The sequence below is a fragment of the Pongo pygmaeus genome, chromosome 8 (genome assembly GCF_028885625.2).
Source record: "Pongo pygmaeus isolate AG05252 chromosome 8, NHGRI_mPonPyg2-v2.0_pri, whole genome shotgun sequence".
NCBI lineage: Eukaryota > Metazoa > Chordata > Mammalia > Primates > Hominidae > Pongo > Pongo pygmaeus.
The window spans coordinates 53,211,909-53,225,400 of record NC_072381.2 but is presented as its reverse complement, the minus strand read 5'-3'; the positions used below and the strand labels follow the sequence as shown (position 1 = coordinate 53,225,400).

The 13,492-nt window shown below is 36.2% G+C and overlaps 1 protein-coding gene across 28 annotated transcripts in view; it reads right to left on the bottom strand.

The window, feature by feature from the left end:
* Nucleotides 1-13,492, bottom strand: part of MAPK8 (mitogen-activated protein kinase 8) — a 129,345-nt gene that overhangs the window by 65,714 nt on the left and 50,139 nt on the right. For 7 of the 28 annotated variants that reach the window (XM_054503474.2, XM_054503481.2, XM_063669867.1 and 4 more), the window contains one exon: nucleotides 6,374-6,418. The exons of the other annotated variants lie outside the window; for them this stretch is intronic. The gene's annotated coding sequence lies outside the window, so the exon portion shown is untranslated. The remainder of the gene's footprint in view (nucleotides 1-6,373; nucleotides 6,419-13,492) is intronic. 28 annotated transcript variants of the gene reach the window in all.

Sequence of the window (13,492 nt, the reverse complement as noted above, 5' to 3'; positions counted from 1 at the left end):
ATTCTCAAAGCTTGTAAGCACCTTTTCTCTATTTCTTACTCCTTAAATGTACATAGCGTCTAAGTAGACCTTATCACTTTATATTCTTTGTTAAATTTATGGGTTCAATTATGATCTCCCAATTTTGTTTCCAGCCCTGGCTTCTCCCTTATATTTTCAACTGCCTCTTGGTCATCTCAGTATGAATGATCCATAGGTACTCAAAGTGGAAACAGTAAAAATCTAACTTTTCTTCCCTCTAAAACTAACTTGCTCTTCCTTCCATGTTTACTTCTTTTATCAGCAATACCAGCAATGCAGGCAAATGAAGGAAAATCTCCTAAGACGCTATTGGTCCATTCCCCTTTAGTGTTACCCTCATTTTAGGACCTGTCTCTCAAGCTGAGTTACTCTCACTTATTCTTTGCACATAAGACCTCTAGGCCTTTAACAACTCACTTTTCTATTAGTCCTCACTTTTACTTCTTTCCTTCCACAGCTTATATTCCATGTTCCATTAGTCAGACCACCATCATGTCAATATCTTACTCTCAATGTACCAACCTGAAGTAGCACAACATAAACATATAATCAGACTGCTGAACAAAACAAATACAATGATGTATACTGGTGCTGCTTTCAATTTAAGACCTCTAATCTAAGCTAGTGAAAAAAAAAAAATCCCAAGTTGCACTAGTCTAATTTCTACAGTATCTACTACAAACAGTCCTCCTGTTCCCTAAGTCTTCGACTTTACCTTATTTGTAAATAATCCCAACCTCTTCCTAGAGAAAATGAAAGTCAGGAAATACCTCTACTTCCATTCACTAAACTAGTTTCCACATACTTTTGCTTCACTCTTCGCCATTACAATGTAATAGTGCTCTGAAGAATCTCCTTATCTTGCTCAACTGATTATCACTCTTTCTCCTGGCACTGAAATATGATCAAGACCCTGATATTTTTAAAAATACATAAAAACCTTACTTCACTGTCATAATAATCTCTACCCAGTCTTTCTCCTTATAGCTCAAGCACTGTTTATATTTGTTATTTTGATTTCTTCACTTGCCAGAGTCCTCAATCCTGTTTTCCATATTCACCAATCCCATTAAGCTCATTCACCAAGGTCATCAACAAACTCCTTGCTCCTAAACAGAACTTGACTCTTTCCTATGCTGCTCATCGGCACCTGACACTTTCACCACATTCTCCTGCCTGAAGCACTTTTCTTGGGTTTCTAAAAACACTGCATACTCTGGATTTTTCTCACACCTTTCTGTTCCTTCCCAGTCTGCCCTGTAGGCTCATTCTCCCCCCTCTGCTAGCCCTCAGATTCTCTTCATAGCTGTCTTGGCCCTCTTGTCTTGTTACACTCTCCCACGGCAATTTCATCCACCCTCATGGCTCTAGTTATCACTTAACACTAAAGAATTTCAAATACATATCTACTATTGAGCTTTTCCCTCTGCTATAGATGCATATATTCAAGGGTCTACTAATCATTACCACTTAGATGTCTTGAAGCTATCGCAAACTCTACACGTGCACAAAAATAAATTCTTCGTCTTCAATCCCCACTAAATTTGCTGCTGTGCTACTTCAGCTCAGGGATTGCTATCATCATCCATTCAGGTATTCAAGCCAGAAACACAAACACTATCCTTGACTCTTTATACTCCAATATCCAACCTACATACACTTCTGGAGATTCAACCTTTAATCTACCACAGATCAGTTCTCTTCTTACTTACCCCCTGATTCAGGCCAATATTACCTACTGCCTGGATTACTGTATTCCCTTAAAGAGGTCCCCTTCCTTTAGTTCCCTTCCCCTGAATTTTTCATTCTGCAGCCAAAATGATCTTCTGAAGTTGGTTCTTTCTAAGAATTCTGCCTAGCCCACAACTCACCATACCCCTTAACTGTGAGAGGGGTTGGCTTTGAAGCACCATGTTTATGCTACATGACCCTGCCCTCTTAGCACAGCCGATTAAACCAAGGGTAGACAACTGACAAGGAACCAGTCAGACTCTCTCCAGAGGACTTGGAAGTGGGAGAGAAATTCAGAGGCTGTTAAGTTAGAGATGTATAGTTAAGAGAAGACAGTATACACACAGCAATGAAGCAGACATGAGAGACAAGACACTACGCGATACAACAGAAGAGGAAGCATCTGATACTGAACCATGTCTGGTTCCAAATCTTCGTGAAGTCCAGCTGCACTTCCTACCTCTGCATATGCTGAATCCTCTGAGTCACTTTCTTTGTCTTTTGCTTAAGTTTCTGACTTATAACTAAGACATTCTTAGCTAAAATAATTCTTCTAACATGCAATTTTGACCCTGAATCTCCCTTGCTTAAAATCATACCACAGTTACTTTCTGTTCCTAAGATAAAACCCAAGGCTTCATTAGGGCTGTGGATCAAGAACTAGGGGATTCCAGGAACTTCAGGACTCTGGATGATTTGGCTCTGGCCCTCTCTTACCAGATCCTCCTCCCTCTCCAATCCCAGGATCCAGCCACAATGAACTGCTTTAAAAGTACCACAATCTTTTCACCTCCAAGCCAACATGCGGGGAGAGGACAGGGAGGAATCTGTAACACACTCTAACCCCAACTTTACCTGGTCAAGACCTACTCATCCCTGAGGCTTCAAGTTCAGTCAGTATACTCACTCCCAAGACACACTGGGTCTTTCTCCATGGCAGCACATGTATTACTCTGAATTGAAATGTCTGTGCTTCCCATTGGACTAAAACACATGTAAGGGTAAAGAGCATGCATTTTGTTCACAGTTGGATTCCCAGAATTGCATAGCACACACTCAAATATTTTTGAATTACTCTAATCAGCTGCCAATTGTGTTGATTTTACTGTCTTGATAAATTACTTTTTATTTTCTTAGACACTGTCCTACTTCAATCTCATTTCTTCTCTAAAATATTTCAATGATTTCTTACCTATTCTCTCTGCCTAATTTCACTCCCTTCAAATCCACCCATTATCTGCTGTAGCAAGTAGGTATTGTAACAGAAGTTAATTTAATTCTCTCTTCTCTCAAAAACTGCCTTTAGAACAAAGCCCATCCAGTTGAATGTTTTGTTTCTGGACCATATTAAGCTTTTCTGCCTTGATGCCTCTGTCCCCTTATGTGAAATGCCCTTTTCCACTATCTCCAAGTGTTCAAATATACGCCATTATGTAAGGCCAAGAAATGGTATCTTTCATTGAATTTTATTTATACTTCTCATGACACAATTTTTAAAATATTGAACTAAAAGTTACCTATATATCTAACTGTAAACTTATTTTGTCAACTAAGAAACATCAAGTTTATAGATTATGCAAAGATAAAACATGTAAAGCAACTCAACATAAGTGAAGAAACTGAGTTATTAATATTCACAAATACTTTTCATAATAATGTTACTTATGATTAATAAAATTATCTTTGTCTGCAAGATAGACTTTTCAATCTATCTAAAACAAAGACTTTTAGAATGCTTTCATTACCAAAGACTGATGCTTAGTTCTGGTTAATGACATCCTTTAAACTATTAACTTGAAATTTATATATATATAAACATATATATGTATTTATTTATTTTTATTTTTTTTAATTTTTAAACAAGATCTCACTCTGCCACCCAGGCTAGAATGCAACAGCACAAGCATGGCTCACTTGCAGCCCCAAACTCCTAGGCTTAAGCAATCCTACCATCTCAGCCTCCTGAATAGCTAGGGACTACAGGCATGTACCACCAAGCTTGCTTAATTTTAAAATTGTATAGATGGGGTCTCATTCTGTTGCCCAGGCTGGTCTCAAACGCCTGGCCTCAAGTGATCCTCCTGCCTTGGCCTCCCAAAGTGCTGAGCTACTACACCCAGCTGAAACTTATATTCTATTAACTAAAATGGGCTTAATTTTAAGGGTGCACAGATAACCATGATACCTCAATCAATATTAAATTTTCCTTTGTGGGCTTGGCACTTCAGATATTTCTTGGTCCAACATCTTCTAGTCATTCACTTAAATTTTCAAGTTAGGAAAACAATATTGAAATAACATTTGGTGATTATGTAGCAGGGAGGATTCTAGAAAGCAACTTCTTTTTTAAAAGCCAGCTACTAAACTGCACTAATAAAGCTTTCCAAATATTTGAGCTCCTTCAGACTAGTCAGTTGTTAACAGGGTAAAAAAAAGAAAAAAAACTTTTCAATCCTATATGGCAGTGTTTTCCACACTAATGAGCTCCAACATACTGATGGGTCATGAAATCAATTTGGTGGATTTGAATTTTTTTTTTAGTGAAATAGAAGAGAATAAAGAATATTAGGATGTAACTCATGTGGTAAGGATAAATATTTGCAAAACTTATTTTTATACTGTTCAATCAGATTTGGCCCAAAGCTGCCTCCATACACTGTTAACTGTACTCTAGCTTGATGTGTAAACAAGTTATAACCTAACTTAGGAGTATACCCTTATAACCACACATCTGAGTCTCAGCCAATCCCAGGTTAAAAGCTGCTAGATTATGCCCAAATAAGGCAAACACCAAGCTGCACCAATCAAGTAATTTCTGTATGACATTTCCTATTTTTCCCTGTTATTAAAACAGCTCACCAGTTGTTAAGTGGTAGTATTCTGAACCATCTTAGAGTGTGGTCTGCTTCTAGAACCTTTTTCCTGCTCAAATAAACTTTGTTAAATTTTAAGGTTCTTAGGGGTTTTTTTTGTTTAGTTTTTAACAATACACAGATAAAGGCATACTGCATCACCAAAGTAATTTTTTTTCCCATGGGAAAAAAATACTCATTAAAAAAAAAAATCTACCTCCTTTCCAACAAAAAGTTATAGCAGGTTAAGTATTTAAATATACCTAGGGTTCTTTTCTTATTACATAAGAGCATTTAAAGTCACTTCAAATTCAGAAAAAAAAAAAACACTGAAGTTGCATTCTAAAAGAATTGTCTCATTTGTCTTTGATTTATTGTGGACTTTACTGATCAAGTACATTCTGCAAGCTATGGCATGTAACATGCTACCCAGTAAACTACTATATATTCTGACTTCTCATTACTGAATCAGGAAATGACTAAATAATTTAATACGCAATTAAGGTTTAGATGAAGTTGATTCATCAAGAGATAATTGTAATCCAACTGTCATGCCATGACTGTAACGCATGAGACATGCTCATTCTTTGACAACCTAAAGTTTGTCTTCCTTATACTCATATCTAAAATATCATTTAGGTACATAGCTAATAATAATAAAATGGCTAGGATTCAATATACTTTAAAAAATACTTTTGTCAAAGATTCTTTATAGACAAATGAATAATTTTACATTTCTCTCAAAAGATGGGATAATAATCTCTTTAGTTTATCGTTATCTTGGTTACCAAGAGTTAGCAAAGGTTTAGAATTTCCACACAAGGCAACATTGTGTAAATACAGTAATAGTACTGATGGCAATATCTGATAATACATAAAAAGGAACAAAAATATCAATAAATCTAGTCAATACATATGAAAATTTCTAAGGTGATATGGAGGATACCAATTTACAGTCATGGGAGGATATTTATCTTAGATATCTTTGGGTTCAGTTCGCATTACTGGTTATTTTTGTTTTAATAGTTGTGAAAGTACAATTTCAACTTTTACAACTTTGAAGGATATGTACCTAATGGCTGTATTCTGATGCAGTGAAAAAGGACAAAGACAACAGAGCCAGAAAAATGATACCACAGCCACAGAGAAATTAAGTACATCCTTTAAACAAACCCCTTTTGTATTGGTTGCTTTACTTCACTCCTGTTTCCTTAAGAACACTGGCAAACAGCCATATTTCCTGTTTTACACAGCTTAGCTACAAGGACCCTTAAACAATAAAGAGAAATCAAGGGGATTTTATAAAGACAAATTGTTGTTACAATATTTGTAATGTAATCTAGTTATAATATTGTAAATAATGTGTATTTACATCAATAACTTGCCATTCTCGTTTAAATCGTACACTATATTTTCAAACTGATGAAATAATTCAGTTATTATTCCTGAAAAATAAGATTATTAGGTGCAAACACTTTCTCTGGAAAAATCAATTTTATAGTGTTTGCTGTCATTCTAAAGGTATCTGTAAAAGAGATACCAGTATGACTGATTGCTCTAGTTTGGCAAGAACATTTGTTTATAATCTCAAAGATCAACTGTGAGAGGCAATCAATCCTTTGTTTGGAGTTTTCTGTCTTTAGGATATGAAAGTATCCAACTAGTTGATATTACAAATGTTTCTGCCATTTCTGAAAATAATTATTTTCTCTTGGGCAAAAAAATAAAAAACAACACTTGATATCACAGAGTTTGCCTCTCTAACTTACTGTTTCTTTGATCCTGGGCAACTTCTGATTCCTTAGTTTCTTCATCTGTAAATAGAGATATTTGTACTTGTCTTCCCAATTATTGAGAGCATCAAATTAAGTAAGAAACTGGCACATGATAAGCATTCAACAAATCTTAATTCCTTTTCCTTTTTACTTAACAACTCAAAACTGAAAGCCATAAGCATAAAATATTTCTAAAGAATTCAGTTTTTTTTTAAAGTTTTTTCAGGCAATATCAAAAGGGACAATGTCAAAAACAAAATTCTCCTCAGGGTTGGTTACCAACATAAGCTCTAATCAGCCATTTCATTATACTCATTATTTGGCTTCAAAAACTCAAGATACCAATGTGCACTTTCAGGAAAAATAAAGATAAAAAATAATAAAGAAACTTAAGGAAACGAATTAACGCAGTGAGCTCCTTGCTGATGAAGATATCCTCTTTAGTCATCCTGGTATTTCCCTCCACTGGCCCATACAATGCCAAGCACAAAAGCACTAAATAAATATTACTACAGAACTGAAGCAAATAGCCCTGTGTGCCTCAAAAACTCCTGAGGTACCACCATGTGCTGGAAAATGACTCCAAATGACTATGAATCAGGAAGAAATGGATGAATTATTAACTGCATGCCTAGTTTGAGGAAATCTAAATAGATTATCGGCAATTGAATTAAAGTCTAAAATAACTTGAAAGCAAAAAACAAAATCTTCTAAGCACTGTAATGCACTTTTTACTACTGATATGAAGAACACTTCACCAGCTTTTCAGAAGTCTGTAAATAATGAAAAAATGTGAGGAAATCTGCCATCACATATATGTAAAGCTAGGTTCAGGTAAGGGCTCATCCAGTTTTTAAAAAGCAAACAGTACTCAAAGTAGAAACCACAAGCAAAGAAAGCAAGGATCAATCTGAGCTGCCAAAGTGGTGCACTTGAGCCATCTAGTGGATGGAGAAAAATGTAAGTTTAATTCTGTAAGAAAAACGTCCTACTGCTCAATTCTCTATGAAAACAGTAACAAATATGATCTTTGGAACAGTACGTTAAAATTGATAAAAGATAGTATTGAACTAACAAGTAGATATCAAGGAAAGATGAAAAATACAATGACGACAAATTTTTCAGGGTAGAGTTCAGATTTTATGGATAACTAAAGATGAAAACTAAGGACAAACACTCTTCCTTTATGGTATTGTTCTTACAACCATATAATCATTAGACCGCACGTAATTTATAAAACACATTACAGAAAATAAGAAAGATTTCTTAACAGCTCCAGCTACCAAGCCAAAGGTGGGGAGAAAAGGGAAATAAGAATAGATAAGTGAATTTCTATGAGCTCATATAAAGAAAAGGAGGTTACCTTTCTGCCAGGGGACTCACATTCAGTTATGGTTATGGCAACCCCAGCTCACCTAGGACTCCTGCTCCCATGTGGGACTGAAGGCAAAATGACCTTAAAATTTTCAGTACTCAGGAGGCTGAGGCGTGAGGATGGCTAGACGCCAAGAGTTCAAGGCTGCAGTGCATTATGTTCAGGCCAGTGAACAGCCACTGCACTCCAGTCTGGGCAACACAGCGAGGCCCCATTTCTAAAAAATAAATACCACACTAGGTGTGGTGGTTCACGCCTGTAATCCCAGCACTTTGGGATGCCGAAGTGGGCGGATCATGAAGTCAGGAGTTCGAGACCAGCCTGGCCAACATGGTGAAACCCCGTCCACACTAAAAATACAAAAATCAGCTGGGCGTGGTGGCAGGCGCCTGTAATCCCAGCTACTTAGGAGGCTGAGGCAGGAGAATTGTTTGAACCCGGGAGGTGGAGGTTGCAGTGAGCCAAGATCACGCCATTGCACTCCAGCCTGGGCAACAAGAGTGAATCTCCATCTCAAAAAAAAAAAAAAAAAAACTAATAAAATTTTGGAAATCACAAATTACGTGAGCAGTGTGATACTGTGGAATCCACTTAAATTTTGGAGGCACATTTTTCTTGTTCATAAAACTACGGTCTTGTAATAAATTAGTGGTAAGATCGCTCTTAACTAAAATCTAATGATTTTAGAAACCTCTGCCCACTTCCCACCTCCCACCCCCAAAATAGAGGCTAATAAAAAGAAAATGCGGTTTTTTGTTTGTATTTTTTTCCCATTAATTCACATGAACAGTATATGATTTCCTCTTCTGAGTCTGGAACACAAAGATGACTCCCTAATCCCAAGAAATAGAGAAACTAGTTAGTAGAAATAAAACACTCAAAGTTCATTTTAAAGAAAGGCAGAAACAAGGGTCAGAAAAGATACAAATGAAATGCTACAGATATCTTTGAGGCTAAGAATTTGGCCTGAAAAAAGGTAATTTTCACTTCTGTATCTTTCTTTCTAAGACTCATTGTGTAAGGAGAAAAGAGGTAGAAGGGATGGGGGATATGAAGGGAATGAATAGTGAGAGGAAAGAACAGAGGCAAAACCAGCAACTGTCAAAGAAAAATATTCCATTTTGCTGGGCATACAGGTTTCATAAAGGATCCACTACTGGAAATAAAGCTAGAAAAAGGTACGATGAATTTACTTTTGCGTCACAGTCCACTGGCAAACCACATCTGAGGACATTAAGCAAGGCAAATAAAGCTGGTCATGTCAATGAAAATGAGGAAAATTATCTGAAGTTTTGGAAAGAATCAATGGAATTTGCTAGTCAACTGGCTACAGTGGCAATGAGGAAGAAGCTAGAACTCAAGAAATTTCAGTCTGCCTGCCAGGAAGGGTAGTGATACTATTAACCCAAGTAGAAAACATACTTACTGTGTCATATAAATTCTCATTTTACATACAAATTAGTAAGAAGAAAGATGCAGACTAAGGACAGCACCTTAGGGAAGACCTATATGTAAGCTCCCCACTATGCCCCAGGGGAGAGAAGAAAGGCAAGGATGGAAGAAGAAATGCACAACAACAGTCATCAGGGTAGAAAGGAAAAATTAGAGAAGTATAATAGTACGAGAGAGCAATGTTAGTAGTATGAAGTGGTAAAAACTTTATTTGCTTGAAAGTGATGATAGCTATAATACATTCCCTTTTTTAAAAGTATAAGTATTATTCTGAAAGCAACAGGGAAGCATTCATGCCTAGGAAAGGTAAACTGAAATAATTCATGTTCAGTGGCTGTTTTCACCCTAGAAAAGGACATGAGGTCCTGTGGAGCAATAGAGATTGGGGGAGGAGGGAAGTGGAAAACAGCTGAGAACATAAGGAAAATGAAATCATTATAAGATAATTACAGAGGCAGTCATAAGTCAATTAAGGAAAGTCAACCAAGAACAAACAGACTACCAAGTGACACACTGGAAAAGCTAAAAGACAAAAACATTGATTTTAGACATGTTAATTTGGAGATCCTATTAATGTGATCAGGGGTAATATGCAACAGAGTTACGGAAATACAAAAGTGGAACTCTAAAAAGTGGGTCACGTTCCTCGACAGAATTCATGTATAAAAGTAGCTGGTCTGATGCTGTTTCCATAATATTAATCAATCAGGTCTTTTCCTTTTTACTGATTTTGGTTATTTATATTTTCCTTTAAAAAAAAATCAACCACTTCATCATGATTACAGATAACTGGCATAGAAATATACAAAAAATACACCTTATGAAAACTATTACATAACAAAGTGTATTCTGTATATACACACACTTAAAAAAAGAATGAACACCAGTGTAGCCATCACCCATTACCAACCCCTTAAAATTCCCCCCATAATCATCTCCTCCTCTCACACCCAAGAGGTACCATTTATCCTAAAGTTTGTGGAAATCATTGCCTTGCTTTTCTTTATAACTTCACAATCTAAGTATTTATCGCAGTCATATTTTTTGGTTTTGGCTCTTACCAAACTTCATATAAAAGAAATCATGGCATACATATCCTTTTGCGTTTGCTTCTTTCACTTGATTTTATAACTGTGATACATGCGTGCAAGAGTGTGTGTGGCTGTAGTTCACAAACTGGGCCTATGGAATGATATTCCACTACATGAATATACCACAGTTTATCTAATCTACTACTGAGGGATATTTAGGTTGTTTCCAATTTTAGGCTATGATAAAAAATGTTGCTATGAACATTCTTGTAGATGCCTCCCCCACACATTTGCTTATGCTTTTCTAGGGTTATTTACCCTAACTTCTAGGGTATCTACGAGTTAATCTGCTGAGCCATAGGATAAGCACCTGTTCAACTACTTTAGGTGTTAAAAGAACCTGTTTTCCAAAGGGATAACACCATCATGGAATTGACAGACTTTTAAATGTAACTAATATCTCACTTGGTTTTAGTCTGCACTTCTCTTAAATACTAAGGAGACTGGGCATCTTTTCTGTATACTTTCCTTTCAGTTTTCCTCTTTTTGAAGTCTCTTTCTAGTTCAACTGTTCGAGTTCTTTACACCTTCTTCTTTTTTTTTCTTTTAGACAGAGTCTCACTTTGTAGCCCAGGCTGGAGTGCAGTGACACGATCTCGGCTCACTGCAACCTACATCTCCCAGGTTCAAGTGATTCTGGTGCCTCAGCCTCCCAAGAAAGTGGGATTACAGGTGCATGCTGCCAAACCCAGTTAATTTGTAACAGTCCTTTCTCGATTTTGTGTTGCAAATATCTTCTCTAGTTGGAGGGTTGTTGTCTAACTCCCTTTATAAAGATTTCTGGCAAAGACAAATTCCAAAACAATGTAGCTGAACTGATCAATCCTTTTCATGCTTTCTGTGTCTTGATTAAGAATCTTTCCAGCCTCAAAATCATGGATAATATGCTCTTTATGTTATTAAAAGCTTTATACAGTTGTTGGCTTTTACACAGAGGTATTTATTCAACCTGGAACTGATTTTTATACGATGTGAGGAAGGTATCCAATTTATTTTTTTTCATGTGTCTATCCGATTATCCTAGCACAAGTCATTGAAGCCCTTTCCTTAGTGATCTGCAATGGTGTTCTGTCATATAGGAAGTATTCAAATAGGCAGGGAATGGGTGGTTCTGGGTACTCTATTCTTTCCATTGTCTATTTTCTACCTTTGTACCAATATCACAATGTTTAATTATTTTCATTTTATAATATATCTTGATATCTGATAGGGCTAGCCCCCCAAACTTTGTCAAGAAACTCTTGACACAGACAAGAGAGAAAGACCTGCAAAGAACTTAAACACTAAAATGATCACAGCTTACAAAACTATGTGTAACAAGCTTTTAAAAAATGGCAAAACTAAATGTATCTGAATTACAACAGCAAATTATAAACAGAAAACTACTAAAAATGAAAACTGAGATAAATTAATTTAAAAAATGAAAACCTGTGGATCCACTGGTGCAGTATACTGAAGAAAATGTACACACTTAAAATGCGTATTTTTAAAAAAGATAAAAGTTAATAAGCTAATAAATAATAATTCGAATTAGGAAAAGAGCAGTAATATCAACCCAAAGAATATAGTAAAAGGAAGAAAATAATGAAGATGAGATGAGAGCATAAATTAATGAAGCAAAACAGTAGAAGAATCAGCAAAACCAAAAGTCGGGTTTTTTGTAAGATAAAGCCGGAGGACTCCTACTTTCTGAATTCAAAACGTACTACACAGTAACAGTAATAAAAACAGTATGGTACTGGCATAAGGACAGACATGTAGATCAATGGAATAGAACAGAAAGTCCCGAAGCAAACCCATATATCAATGGTCATCGATTTCTGACAAGGGTGTCAAGACAATAGGGAAAGAACAGTATCTTCAACAAATGGTGCCAGACAACTAGATAGCCAACATGTACAAAGAATACATTAGCCTGTTACCTATACCATGTTCAAAAATTAACGCAAAATGGATCAAAGACCTAATATAAAACTAAAACTATAAAACACTTAGAAGAAAAGATAGGAGGGTAAATCTTTTAGACCCTGGATTTGGCAACGGTTTTGTAGATATGACATCAAAGGCACAAGCAACAAAAGAAAACCAGATGAATTTGACTTTGCCAATATTAAAAACTTTTGTACATCAGAGGACATTATTAAGAAAGTGGAAAGACAACCCACAGAAGAGGACAAAATATTTACAACTCATGTATCTGACAAAGGTCTTGTATCCAAAACAGGAAAGAACTCTTACATTTCAACAACAAAAAAGACAAACCGAAAACAGCCAATAAGTATGTTACAAGATGTTCAACATCATTACCCCATGAGGCAAATACAAATCAAAACCATAAGGCACTTCATATCCACTATGATGACTACTAATATAATCAAAAAGAAAGTAACAAGCTCTGACCAGGATGTGGATAATTAGAATCCTTGTATATCACACGGGTAGAAATATAAAATGGTACAGCTATGAAAAACAGTTTGCTGGGTACCTCAAAAAGTAAAACAGATTACCATATGACCCAGCAATTCCAGTCAGGGGTATATATCCAAAAGAACTGAAAACAGATACTCAAACAAAAACGTGGATACACATGTTCACAGCAGTACTATTCACAACAGCCAAAAGGTAGCAATGTCCAAAGGTTCATCAACTAATGACTGGATAAACAAAATGTGGTAGATAGAAACAAAGTACTGATACCTGCTACAATATGGATGAATCTTGAGGACATTATGCTAAGTGAAGTAAACCAGGTACATATTCTATGATTCCATTAACATGAAATATCCAAAAAAGACAAATCCACGGAGACAAAAAGCAGATTAGTGGTTACCAGGAAGGAAATTGGACAAGGGAATGAGGAGTGACTACGTAATGGATACAGGGTTTCCTCTTGGGGTGATGAAAATGTCGTGGAACCATACAGAGGTGATGGATGCACAACATTCTAAATGTACTAAACAAATAATAAATTTATGTTACCTGTATTTTATAATTAAAAGATTTTAAAAAATAAGATGGATGGCCAGGTGCAGTGTAACCTATAACCCCACCACTTTGGAAGGCCGAGGTGGATGCACTGCTTGAGCCCAGAGGTTCGAGACCAGCCTGGGCAACATGGTGAAACTCCATCTCTATTAAAAAATACAAAATTTAGCCAGGTGTGGTGGCATGTACCTATAGTCCCAGCTCCCACTT